At 45.1% G+C, this 12,724-nt stretch overlaps 1 protein-coding gene across 3 annotated transcripts in view; it reads right to left on the bottom strand.

The window, feature by feature from the left end:
* LOC144946109 (forkhead box protein P1-like) overlaps positions 1–12,724 on the bottom strand; it is a 269,120-nt gene that overhangs the window by 178,543 nt on the left and 77,853 nt on the right. The window contains exon 1 of one of the 3 annotated variants that reach the window (XM_078874849.1): positions 4,902–5,323. The exons of the other annotated variants lie outside the window; for them this stretch is intronic. The gene's annotated coding sequence lies outside the window, so the exon portion shown is untranslated. Of the gene's footprint in view, positions 1–4,901; positions 5,324–12,724 lie in introns of those variants that run through there. 3 annotated transcript variants of the gene reach the window in all.

Here is a 12,724-nt window from a genome sequence, read left to right as displayed (position 1 = left end):
GATCCCAAGATGCTGGTAATAAGAATATTTTTGGCTCAGCGATGGAAGAGCGATCCCCAGGGTTTGTGAGTTGATAATGCTGTGACCTTGTGGTTTTGAACCGAGAAATGCACAGGATCTCCTGAACAAAAACATACAATCACAGGCCTGGGCTGACCGGTCCTGCCAATGACAGTTGATTAAAGGTTTCCAAATGCCCTGGAGACCTATTGCAAACCAAGGATCCCATACAAATTTTGAAAATGCATTCCCCTAAAACTCTCTCGGGACTTTTGTACAAAAATGATCGTTACGTTTTAGATAATCTTTCTCGGTCAAGATATTAAGTGTCCCCTCCTTTGTTGTTTGTAACTCGTAAACGATCATAATTAAGACGCAAAGTTTTAGGCGACGTTAAAATCAACAAGTTGAGCAAATTAACAAGCGGCGAGTAATTTTCTTTGAAAGCAAGCCGATCTGTATACCGATAAGCTTCTGAAAACAAAACCACCATAGTAAATGAGTCGCTATCAAATGAAATTAGGTGTGAAATACAGGAGGCTGTGATGATATCGGGCCCAGTACGGACACCTCCCACTTGTGTTCCTTGTTACCAACCGTTCAATTATACTCCACACCTTGACTTCAAATAAAAAAAAAACACATGTGATTGACCGTACAATGCGTGCGAGTATTTATGAAAAAATCCTATCAAACAATCGCGAGAATGTCCGGTGTCAGTCTGCTACCCTAAACCCACTACTCAGGCCGTCACGTGGTTGAGCAAGGCGCAAGTCACATGACGATACTTTTTTTTACAAATTATAATCACAGCTTTTAAACATTTTATCTTGAGGAATCGCAAATATGCGGTGTGTGTATATGTATACACACACACATGTGCATTCATGCAACCATATGTACATATATATGGCTACAGATAACCACTTTGTGGAGAAGTCGACAGTGGGTTGTTCGTTAACGACGATTCCCAAATGAGGCATAAGTGACAACATGTGTCGTTGCAATGTGCACGCAATTTACACGCGTGTTAATTAGAGGTTAATGATTCGGCGTGCATTTGGCTGGGTGCGCTTAGTGGTGGAAGAGCGAGTGAGCGGCTCAGTCCATCGTCCCTCGAGGGTCGATAAAAGTAGAACCACTTTGTGGAAAAGTCAACGGGTGGGATGCCCTGTGTTATCGCCTAACCCCCTGCCATAGGAAGGTGGAATTTCCACCACTGCCTCAGGGCTGTGAATAGAAGATGAGACCCGCCCTCAATGTTCGTTTTGGGCAGCGAATTTTCTTTTGACTGCACGGATACTTGCAAGCGCACGTAGGACGCACACGTAAATAAATGCAACGCCTTAAATGTATCGCTTTTCTTTTCTTCTGTCGTGGTCGGGGGAAAAAAGAACCTTCACGTAATTGTGACTTTTAACAGAAGCCAACGATTTTAGACACACGGCTCTGCACAGCAGGTACATCAAATTTACATTTCCAAGGCATTTTTGGTGTTGAGCTTCTAAGAACTCGTGGCTACTGAAACACAGAGGTAGGTACTCTTTTCTTTATTCTATAATTTTTTTTCCCCCTACACGGCAAAGGGAGGTGTGGACAGTGTGACTTAAGCCTCTGAGAACAATGCGGACGATTTTCGATTTTGGCGTGTTGGGAGGCTTCCGCGGAGTGGCCTATGTGCCAGCTAATGATGGGCCACATTCGTGAGCCAAGAGTATTAATTATGGGGTGGGGAAAGACGGTCCCCATACAGCGAATCCCAGGGAACCTTCGCCTGCCGGCACACGGCAGGGACAGGGGCCCTTTGCAACGAAACTTGCTGCGTAATGAGCCAAACTACATACGCTCAAAAAAAAAATTGCTGTACGTATATATATGCGCGCACACACACACACACGCGCTTGTCCTTCATTAGCGGCATTAAAGATGGGAACGTACGAAAAAACTGCCCACCGTGGGGGCACCTTTAAATATTGCACGCGTTGAAGAGCGTATTTCTTAAATGAATAAAAATTGTGCTTATCTGCTTACGTTTTGCCAAATTGCATTTGTTTGCATTAAATGTGTTTTCCCTTCTGGCTCCTTTTTAGAAAAAATTTGAAATGCGTTGACAACTTAGACAGGGGTAATATATGCCCGTATGCATGTTTGAATTTAAACATTTGGTTTTGTGACCGATATTTGAATGATTTCCCAACAAACATTTAAAATAGCCCGATTCATATCTGTAATAAACATAGACTAGCTTACACAGGAATATTTCAACAAAATATTATTCGATTCATATAATTGAGATCGATTAAATGTAATGGTTTATGGTTAGCAACACGTTAAAGCGCGTCATGTAAAATATGGAATAATTTAAATACAGTCAATATTCTGCGACGTATTCCATGCTACAATAAATAATTCCGGCAAAAAAATGTTAACAGCGTTCATTGCAAAAGAAAAAAAATAACCTCAAAATAAAACCATTCACGCCGAATTAAGCGCCCTTAATTGATCCAGATGCCAATCGCAATTTTCCTAAAATTCTGTCACGAAAAAAAACCGGTGCACTCGCGCAAAACGCCAAAAAAAAATCCGCTTCGAAAGTTACCAAAACATTTGTTTTCTCTCTCTCTCGTTTCGCCACCGTACCGCTCCGAATCAGAAAACACTTTCGGCGAGGCGGAACAATTACCTGCACGAGTGCGCACGTGAGCAGCGGCAGCAGCAGCAGTAGCGGCAGCAGGGAGGAGGGAAGAAGGGAAGAGCTCCGTCAGCCTTGGGAACGCGCCGCAGCTCTCGTTACCCACCAGGTCAGGCTCAGCGACATTTCACTCAACAACAACAAAAACAACAAAAAACTCCACGGCCAACGGCGGCTGCGTCTGCGGCGGCTGTGGTAGCTGCTGCTGCGGCAGCGGCTCCAGACGGCGGCTGCTGCGCCCTGAGAGAGATCACTTCCTCGGCGATCTGCCGACGCGACACGCTCATCACATCTGGCCCATTAGCAGCAAGCGCGCGCCGCCGCCGCCGTACCCCCCCCCCGCTCCACAATTAGCCCATCGCTTTAAATGGTGCTCTATGTGTTTCTTTAATTATTTAGCGAGAACAAATTTTTGGTTTCCATTTAATTATTATATTATTTCGTTTCTCTCTCGATTTTTACTCGCACTCCCCACCCCCCCCCCCCCAGTTTTTTTGTATTTCCTCTTCTTCCTTAACCCCCACTCGCGCCCGTCCGTCCGGACGTGCCCCGCTCAGTCGCTCGCTCTCCTCCCCTTACCCCGGGGCTTGCCCCAGCAGCCCCGTGCCGCGGGCGAACGACGGCGAGGAAGAGGAGGAGGAGAAGTTTGCCGCGCGCGCCGACGCGGCCGAGCCTCGCCTCACCACCCGAACTGCAGCGACGGCGAAATAGTGGCGCAAAGATGGAAATTTATCGCACGCACACATTGAACGCGGGCGTCCTCGGGTTTGTCAAAAAAAAAAAGCCATGACTAGGCAAATGAGAATGAAACAATTACTGTACGAGCAGCCGCGCCGTATAAATCCTGCCCGACTTTGTGCGGTGGGCGACAGCGTTGATTATTTTTTATGCATCATGAGCTGGAAATGACCTTCATGGCTTACTCAACCGCCCCGGAAGATCGCCTGTCCGACACCCGCGCCTCGTACCCCTCTGACTGACTCGGCTCAAGACTGACTAAACTGGTTTTGCAAAGGGGGGGGAAACCCTAACAACGCGCAGTCAATTCTGATGAAAAACGCTGCAACAATAGACCGGAGGGGTTCTTTTTAGAACAAAAAAAATGTTAAACAAACCAGGCCCTTGAAAAGCAATACTTACAGACGCACACGTAAAATAAAAATCTACAACCGTATATTTAAAGACTTCCATCTTTGGCGGAATGAATGGATAACAAAACAAACATTGCATCTACACGTCTGAGTTTTGTGAGGTTCATAACCTGACGTTGACTGCATGTGGGAGAGGCTCTGAGCATTTTATTTATCTGATTGGGAACACTTAACACCCCATGCGCCCGGATGCAATGCAGGCTATTGTGCGGGAAGTCCGTTACTAGATCCACTATCCCACAAGAGACATTTGAACCCTTTCTATACAACAAGTGCTACCCTGCCTGAACAGAACGCGTCTTGTGCAACACCGTATGACACCAATAAATCAAGACAATGCACTGGGCAGGGCATTGCTTGACGTGGAGCTGAAACTATTGTGACCAGAATTTACACTCGGGCTGGTTTCAATGCAAAATATTTATTTTTTGTTTTGGCTCACACAAAAAAAAGCCTACAAAACATACAAACGAGGCACCCTAAATCATTCCTATTATGGATTACCGCAATTAAAACTATATTCAGTAAATTATCGCCATTAATAACAATAATCAGGAGGGAAACCTACCACCATCCAAACATTTCAGATTTCATAACATTTAAGAAATCATAACACTTAAGATTTAGTTTTTTGTTGTTATTGTTAGAACTCGCCAAAAAACGCTTACACTCAACTCCACAAAAGCTCCTCCGCTGTCTCCCCCCTCCTCCTGCTTCCCCACCACCACCACCAACCTTTAAAAAAAAACACTTTTTAAGCCCGTCCAGACAATCTACTCTCTCCCGTCGGAACGACCGTCACAAAAGCCCCCTCCCCCCACCGCCACCGCCACACATTTACTCTGAAAGGGGCTCTCAATCAATCAGAAAGTTCGCAGGCTGGCCCACCGACTACCAACTCCACCAACTCCACCACCACCATCTACCCAACATCATCGCAGCAGCAGCAGCGGTAGCAGCAGAGCGCCGATCCGTGTTGGGGGCGACCACCACAACTTCCCGCACAGCACCAGCAGAGTAATTGCAATCGAGCGGGCGCAATGAAATTAGCTCCTTACCTCCTGTCAGTCGGGTACCCAGACAGGAACCAGCATGGGTCGGCGTCATACAAACTTTGATTTGTTGGTCTCACTCGCTCTCTCACTCTCCACTAACTCGTCGCTCGCTCCACTCCCTGCGGTGTTTTATTCTTTCGATCCTATCTACTTTACGTATGTATTTTTTAAAACTATCACGCACAACATTTACCTCCTATTTGAGAAGTTCTATTTTGAACGTATACTTTATGTTGCCGTCACCACGTTTCCATTTGAAACAGCAGCCTTCTTGCCCGAGACGAGCTAAGAACACCCGCGGTCGTCTCCTGCGCCTTGACAGTGAGTGGCTGGCTACAGTGTTACGTGCGCCGAGCTATTTTGTGCTCTTATTTACTCTGCAGTTGGTCCACCCTTGCCCTTGCTGGTCTGCGATTTTTTTTCTCTCTCTCTCCCCCCTCCCTCTCTTTCCCCTCCTCCACTCTACTCCAACCCCACCCTCACCTCCTGTATTCTATCCACTTTATTTATTATTTGCTCGCTAGCTAAACTCGCTGCTTAGCTAGCTAGCACGCTCCATCACCTACTTATTTTACGAAGTATTATTATTTTCCCCCTTTTTCTCTCGTGCGCGCGAGTGCCTGTGCGCGCGCTCGCTGCCGAGGCTCTCTGTAATTAAAACAAATCGCGCGGTTCGCGTGACTTGTGTTGCTGGGGGGGGGGTGAGTCCTCTGGCAAGGGAACACAAAATGCAGCCGACCCCCCCACCTCGCCCCCCCACCCCCCCTTCTTGATCGTGGGTGCAAGGTTTGTCTCCAAAAGTAAAGAGAGAGGCGCGCGCGAGCAGGAGAGTGGCAAAGTTGTGGGGAGTTTCCCAACAGGATTACCGTAATGCACCGTGCACGAGGCGCCGTCTGAATTCTTTTCGCATCTTGACCCCACGTAAACCCGAGCTCGCCAGCCGAGCAGACACAGCGAGAGAAAAAAAAGTAAAGAAAAACAGGTTTTTTATTTTTCATTTCTCTCCTTCCACCACCACCACCACCACCCCTTCTCCTCTCCTCTAAAGGAAATAAACAGCAAGTTTGTTCGGCTTCTCTCTTATTTTTTTAAGCCGATGCGTACGACTATTTTGTTAACATCTTACGCTGGAGAAATTTTTTTTTTTGAACCAATGACAAACACGATCAAGCCGCGCGGACGAAACTAAAGTGAGTATATTCGTTAAGGTTACAGTTGCGATGTTAATTTTACGTAACACGTCACATGTGCGAATGATCGCTCAAAGTCCACGCTTCAACGTTTTTGTAAACTGTTCCTTTTTTTTGGTATTTACTTAGATAAATAAATAAGCAAGAGAGAGGCGAGGGCTTAACTACTAGCACAAATGTGGTCATGTAAACAATGCATAGTTGCATTGAAATGGAAAAAATGGTGGTTTGACTTTTTTTCCCCCACAAGTCTTTGTTGGATTCCCTTTCAGCCCGCAGATGTTTTACGAAGTACAGCTTGATTAAAAGAAAACATTATATATAATATAATGAAGCTAATTTGGTCGTGTATTGTGTTACCTGCTGCGAGGCGGTTCAAAAACAACGTTTGGAAACAAAAGCTGAAAAAATTACACGCTGGAGCCGAGGGGGGGAAACACTGTCAGGGCAATCGGCGTAACGTAATAAATCCGTTGCAGGTGTAGTTACTTGTTATAAATAAATCAAGCTGCTGATAAAAGCTGTGCATTAGCAGGTTCAAAGTGAAGTCTGGAAAAACTCACGGGCTCATTTGAGCCGTTGCAACAGCAGTCGCAACAGAAACAAAAAATGATATCGCACAGTCGTTTTTTTTTAGCTCTGCGGAGTTTAAAACTGGAGCTTGGGGGTTGAGTTTTCAGTGAAAGGTTCTGTGTTTTGTGTTGTTTTCTTCGCATCCCTTTGATTTCTCCTCCCACAATCCCCCTTCCCCCCAACCACCACCACCACCACCATTCCACTCCTTTCTCCGCCGCAACAAAGCTGACAGATTAATACAGCGAGCGGGGGATGCCCGCTGGCTCTGGGTGTTCAGCCCGAATTTGACAGGTCAGGATTTTTGAAGTGCACATTTGGCCGTCGCCAATGCACTTCATGAGATTGGTACTTTGTAAAATGGATAGATACCGGCTTGCCACTTTTACACCAGGATAAAAAAAATGTAAGTTAGCTTTACGAGAGAGAAAAAAAACATACACACGCCTTGTGTGATTTCACCTGCCTACAAACGGGCCACCCCGACAGTTCGAAATGCAAACACAACCAATAAATTAATTAAATGCCTAATGTATTGTTTCAAAACATTAGCTTCCTTAGTCCAATTTTTCCCCATTTCTTATGTTTTGCTTATAATCACAGTGTGAACTTCTGCAAGCCAAGTTTCAACATCAAATCGCAACGGTATTGAATCCAATCACATCTAATCAGAAAAAAAAAACCTAAGACTATTCAAAGTATTCTTTTAAAACTGGTTTATTAGTTTACCACGCGAAAGAAACACAATGCAACATGTTATTGAGCAGATATGCCGTGTGAAATGATACATTGAACCCAGACACTTTGTTGAGAGAACAAAGCATGTCAACATTCCTGTGCGGGCACCTTAAGGCACAAGGGGTTGTATTCTTACAAACACCCCGGGGCATCTGTGGCTCAATTTCTAAACATTTTACCAAAAAAATCCACTTGTTTTTTTTTGTCAAATATCCACAAAATAGTGGTATTGTGGATGCATGCCGTTGCGCGATGGTTTACGAGCACATTGGACTTGCAATCCCGAGGTTGCCGGTGCAATCTCCTGGCGCGGCAGTGAGAGCAATGGGCAACTTTTATTAATTTATTTAAAACCCTGCTTCTCCCACTCCCCCACCTCTGTGAAGCCGGCATCAGCAATGTGTCCGCCACAGTTGCTTGATTGGCAGGTCACGTGTGTGACGAGGTATTTGTGGGTTACTCCTCCCGCCTCTTCAAAAATGTCTGGCCAGCGTGGAGAAGTAGGCCAAAATACACCGCCCCCCCCGAGGGGATTTTTCGAGCACCCTTCCGGTCGAGGTCCTTCCACCGGCAGTGGCATGAGACGGGAATTGCAGGGCTGCGCTTTTACCTTCACCTAAGTTGAATGACATCACCGTGGATGCTCGCAAACAATTGCACCGACTTGTTTAAAAGGAAGCGCTCGCGTTTAATCGATGAATCGCGGCGGAGGATGAATAAGGAAGTCAGGTGAAAACTTGTTTTAATGTTGCGTGAAATGTGTAGAACGTAATATTCTATTGCTCTGGGTTTAACAAATTGCTTCGCTTCCAGAAAAAAATATTTAAAATATGTTCCTACAAAAACCTATGACTGAACACATTATGCTGAAAGACACTTACTTTTGAGAATGTATACGTATGAAGTTGTATTTTTTACGGATCCCCAACACATTTTTTCCCACAGGTTATGCCAACGAACATTTCATTTTTTTAGAATATATATGAAAATATAACGTTACAACTGCGAATGGCCAACTTTGCTGTGAATTGAGAAATTACAACATTAATTCGCTTTGCTAATATGCTCATTCATCTTGTTACAAAAAAAAAATGTGAATAGATATAACGTAATGTTCTCATGGAACATGCAAAACGAGTACAAAGGTAGCCTCAACCATTGCAGAGGATACTGCGGAATGCCGATGTAACATTGCAACTCTTGCACGCGAATGTGTGTGTCAAATATACCACTCTAATACACTTTTCAAATATACCGCTCAGTAACGCTATAAAAAATGGATATGAACAATGTGCAATTCAGTGTTACATCCCATAAGCAAGGGTGTAAGTTAAATAATGAACGTATTGAATTATAATGAAAAAAATGGGCGTCCTCAATTACCGTTTTCATGTTCCCATAAACACAACAACGTGATGTCACCGTGTCAAAATACGAGTCGAGTTTGAGCCTAGAAATGTTGCACGCTGGCGCAAAAGAAGCACAATTGCGGCAGCAAATGCTGCCATCTGGTGCCACTGCTACTTTGACAGGCCAATGCCAGCCAAGGGTGTTGTCGCACCTTATTAAATGACACCAACACACTCCTCCCTCTCGCCTATCAACTGCAAACGTCACGAGTCATCGTGGGATGGCGCGTGTGTGGGTTTTGTTGTTGTTGCTGCGACAAAAAAACTAAACTTTTTTCGCCGTTAAAGTCACGTAGAAAGAAATGTAATAATAATAGAATACGGCGTTTCGATTGCAACACAAGTAACCATCATCAGGTACAAATGAATGAGAAAACAAACACAGTAAACTTGGAAATGGAATGCAATACAACACAACGAGTCGGCCAACACAACAGTCAACATCCCACCTGGTTCATTACATTATTTGTCTCTGTGTGAGTCTCTCTCTGCTTGTGTGTCTGTTTGTGTGTCTCCGTCTCTATGTTTTGTCTTTCTCTCAAATGTAGCAATCTTTGGAAGAACGTTAATCAACCAGGTGGGGTGTTGACTTTTGTGTTGGCCGACTCGCTGTGTTATATTGCATTATATTTACAAGTTTACTGTTTGTTTTCTCATTCATTTGTAACTGATGACGGCTGCTTGTGTTGCAATCGAAACGTTGTATTATATTATTATTTAATTCATTTTTACGTGAAATTACCGAAAGAACCAAAGAATAATTCCTGCAGTCACCAAAGCTTCGAATCTAGTCTTTCTTTTCGGCGTGTAAGTGCCCGGCGCCACACGCACGCTCACCTGGTGAGTCGTAAAAGGGGCGTTTGGATATCCGAGAAGATCGACGGAGCGAGGGGGGGAGGCTGTGTGAGCAAATCGCCAGACGCTGCATCCACTCACGGATGCGTGAGTGAGCCGCACGCGTAAATAGTCCGCGTGTGAATGAAAACGCATCGATAAAATCGCGCGATTGTGAACACGGCCCTCTTTAATTTATGCGCAATTATTAAACCACAAAACATATTTCACTGTTCAATGGCCAATATTACCGTAATCTCCAGGTTAGAAGATGCACATTCTTGTCCTGTGTTTTAAAGCATACATTTTGAGGCATGCCGTGCCATCCGGTAGGTTTGTGTGTGTGTGTATGAGACCAGATTTTTATACGTTTATTGACACCGGGCACAAGTTTTTGGGTACGTCTTACTTTCCCGAGCGCCTTATAATCCGAAGAATACGGTACAAGCCAAAGAGCTGTCTTGAGCCGTGACGAAGAACGACTTACAGGTCACAGACAGTAGGTATGAATAACTGCCCTCAGAGGCATTGCCAGAGTGGATGAGTTTCTCATCATCATGGCTTAATGCCTGGCGGTATCATCAGCGAGTAGTTTCACTCACTTTATCAGAGTCCCTTGCCAAACCCTTTGATCCGGCACTTCTTTTTGTTATGCCGGGAAGCCTCAACGAGTTTCAAGGCCTTTTTTTTCAATGAAGTTCCCGCATCATTTTTTTCTTTTAGATGCTTGGGCCGACGGGTCTCTGAGTATTTCTCCAATCTCAGAAACGCGTTCAAGAACAGACGGAGAGCTCCTACATACTTACGCCATTGGATGTTACGATTTTATATTTTTGCCGTGTGCACAACGATATTATAAATATGCCCCAGCGCAGCGGTTGCGAGTATTTCCATTGTTGGTATTGCCGTTTGACAGCGCTTGCATTCTAATATCCTCAAGCAGCTTAATAAACTTATGGGGGGTGTCACATTATGCATTTCAATTCTTTGCAACTTTTTTTGTGTTTAAAATACCTGCAGGGAAAGGGATAAAACATTGAAAACACATACAAGAGAAGTTGAGGCTTGTAGCCGAATAAATAATGCACAACCAAGTGGCAGCAATCACCGCAGACACTTTTAAATGAATCAAGATGTCACGGCCGGGCCAAATCGGGAAAATGTACGACGATAACAAACACACACAAAAAAAGATGTGAGCGCTCGCACACTGCGAGGGAAGAGACGCTCTGGGGACGCGACGTCGCTGCGACAGTTGAGGGCGGCAAGTGAAGACGTCGTGGGTAACAGGGGAACCCCCCGTGGTTCTTCGTTGTTGTTGCTGTAGCTGCTGCTACTCGTCGATCTTATTTAATGCGCCCTTTTGTGAATTAAATTCTATGCAGGAGGGGTGGGTAGGCGTCGTTCATTTCAGTGTGCGGCGACATTGCAACAAGGTAAATTAAAAGGCGCGGTGCGGTGGTGGGGGCATGGCCGAGGCCATCGGCCATGCGGTCTCTACTCATTCGCTGCCTCACAACGCCCACGCGTCTTGCGCACTTGTCCGGCTCCCTTGTGGCTCCGGCTGGCTCCCGTGCAGCGAGACGGGCCAGACGCTCAAGTCAAGGTGACGGCGTTCGTCCTACCGTCACATTTCTTCGATATTAACTGATGGGCGCTATTAAGCGGAGTAATTTTCGCTCCGGATTTTTTGTGTTTGTTACATTCATCACCAGCATCTACTTCCGACGTAATTACCGAGAGTTGAAGTTACAATTAAATTAAAATTAAAGTCGCGCATGCATAAAATTGCGTCCCATTCGGCGTAATTTTGCTATTTAGAAATGATACACATATGGGCGTTAAAAAAATCATTTTTTTTTCTATCAATAACGCTACACGTTTAATAACAAAGACATCATATTGCACCTACATAGTAATTGAAAGTAATATAAATACTGAACCCATTGCAATTTGAGAGAAAAATACAAAAAAATGATATGCTTCGGTATAGCCAAAATTTAATAGTATACCACGCAATAATAATTTAAAGTCCTTTGTCAATCCATTGCTCGATGAAGGCCTCCCCATGACATGGGGGGTTGCTTGGCCATACTTCACCACACCAGTCAGTCTGGCTTCGCGATGGAGTGGGAATCAGGTCCGGTTCAAATATCGCTCGGTCACCATGGTCATGAATCGCACTCAAGTCGCGCTAGGGTTTACGGCGCAAACTGCTGCACCACCACCCCTGTAGAGTAGGGGTGGGGAACCTTTTATCTGCCAAGGGCCATTTGGATATTTATAATATCATTCGCGGGCCATACAAAATTATCAAATAAAAATTAGCCTGTTTATATTTGGTCAAACATTTAATTAACTCACCCCTAATGTAATGGCTGGAACTGCTTCTCTTTGGTGAGGCGTGTGATGTCAGCTGGTATTGATGATGTTGCTACTCGCAACTGCTTTTCCAGGTTTGCTCCTAGATTGATTGAATTTCGAGTCCCGCCTGCGGTTGCCTTGGCAGGGCCAGACCAAACGATTTTGCGGGCCTTATACGGCCCGCGGGCCGGACGTTCCCCACCCCTGCTGTCGAGAGATAAGTAGAGCACGAGCAACGATGACTTGCCGGCAATTGTCAGCGTCTGTACCGTGTGCTTATCCGAAGTAAAAGTGAATGTAAAACAAAAATTGTCCCGAGGGAAAGTTTTTTGGCACATTTGAAGGTGGGAGAAAATTTGAAGTCTTTCGCTCACTGATCTCATTCTGCACACCCTGTGTATGAGAACAACTCTCAGACGCAAGGCACGCTGGGGTCGTGATGTTTTTTTGCGATGAGGAAAATCGCATGTCAACGCATCGGTCCGTCAGGCCGCACCACGTCAACGTTTGGATTATTTCAAGAGGGACGCCGTGCCGATGAGAAGGGGTGACGTTGAAACTCGGGACCATAGCCGCCTCGAACGAATTGAAGATGATCAAAGTTGCCGATGGGTAAAATATTATACATGTTCAGCGACCGAGCGAAGCCACTTACCTACGTGTACAATATAACTGTGGAAGGCAGGCTTATTCGTTTGTGAAAACAAATAAAAACGTT

This window comes from Lampetra fluviatilis, chromosome 40 (assembly GCF_964198595.1).
Source record: "Lampetra fluviatilis chromosome 40, kcLamFluv1.1, whole genome shotgun sequence".
Classification (NCBI taxonomy): Eukaryota; Metazoa; Chordata; class Hyperoartia; order Petromyzontiformes; family Petromyzontidae; genus Lampetra; species Lampetra fluviatilis.
This window is presented reverse-complemented; position numbering and strand designations above follow the sequence as displayed.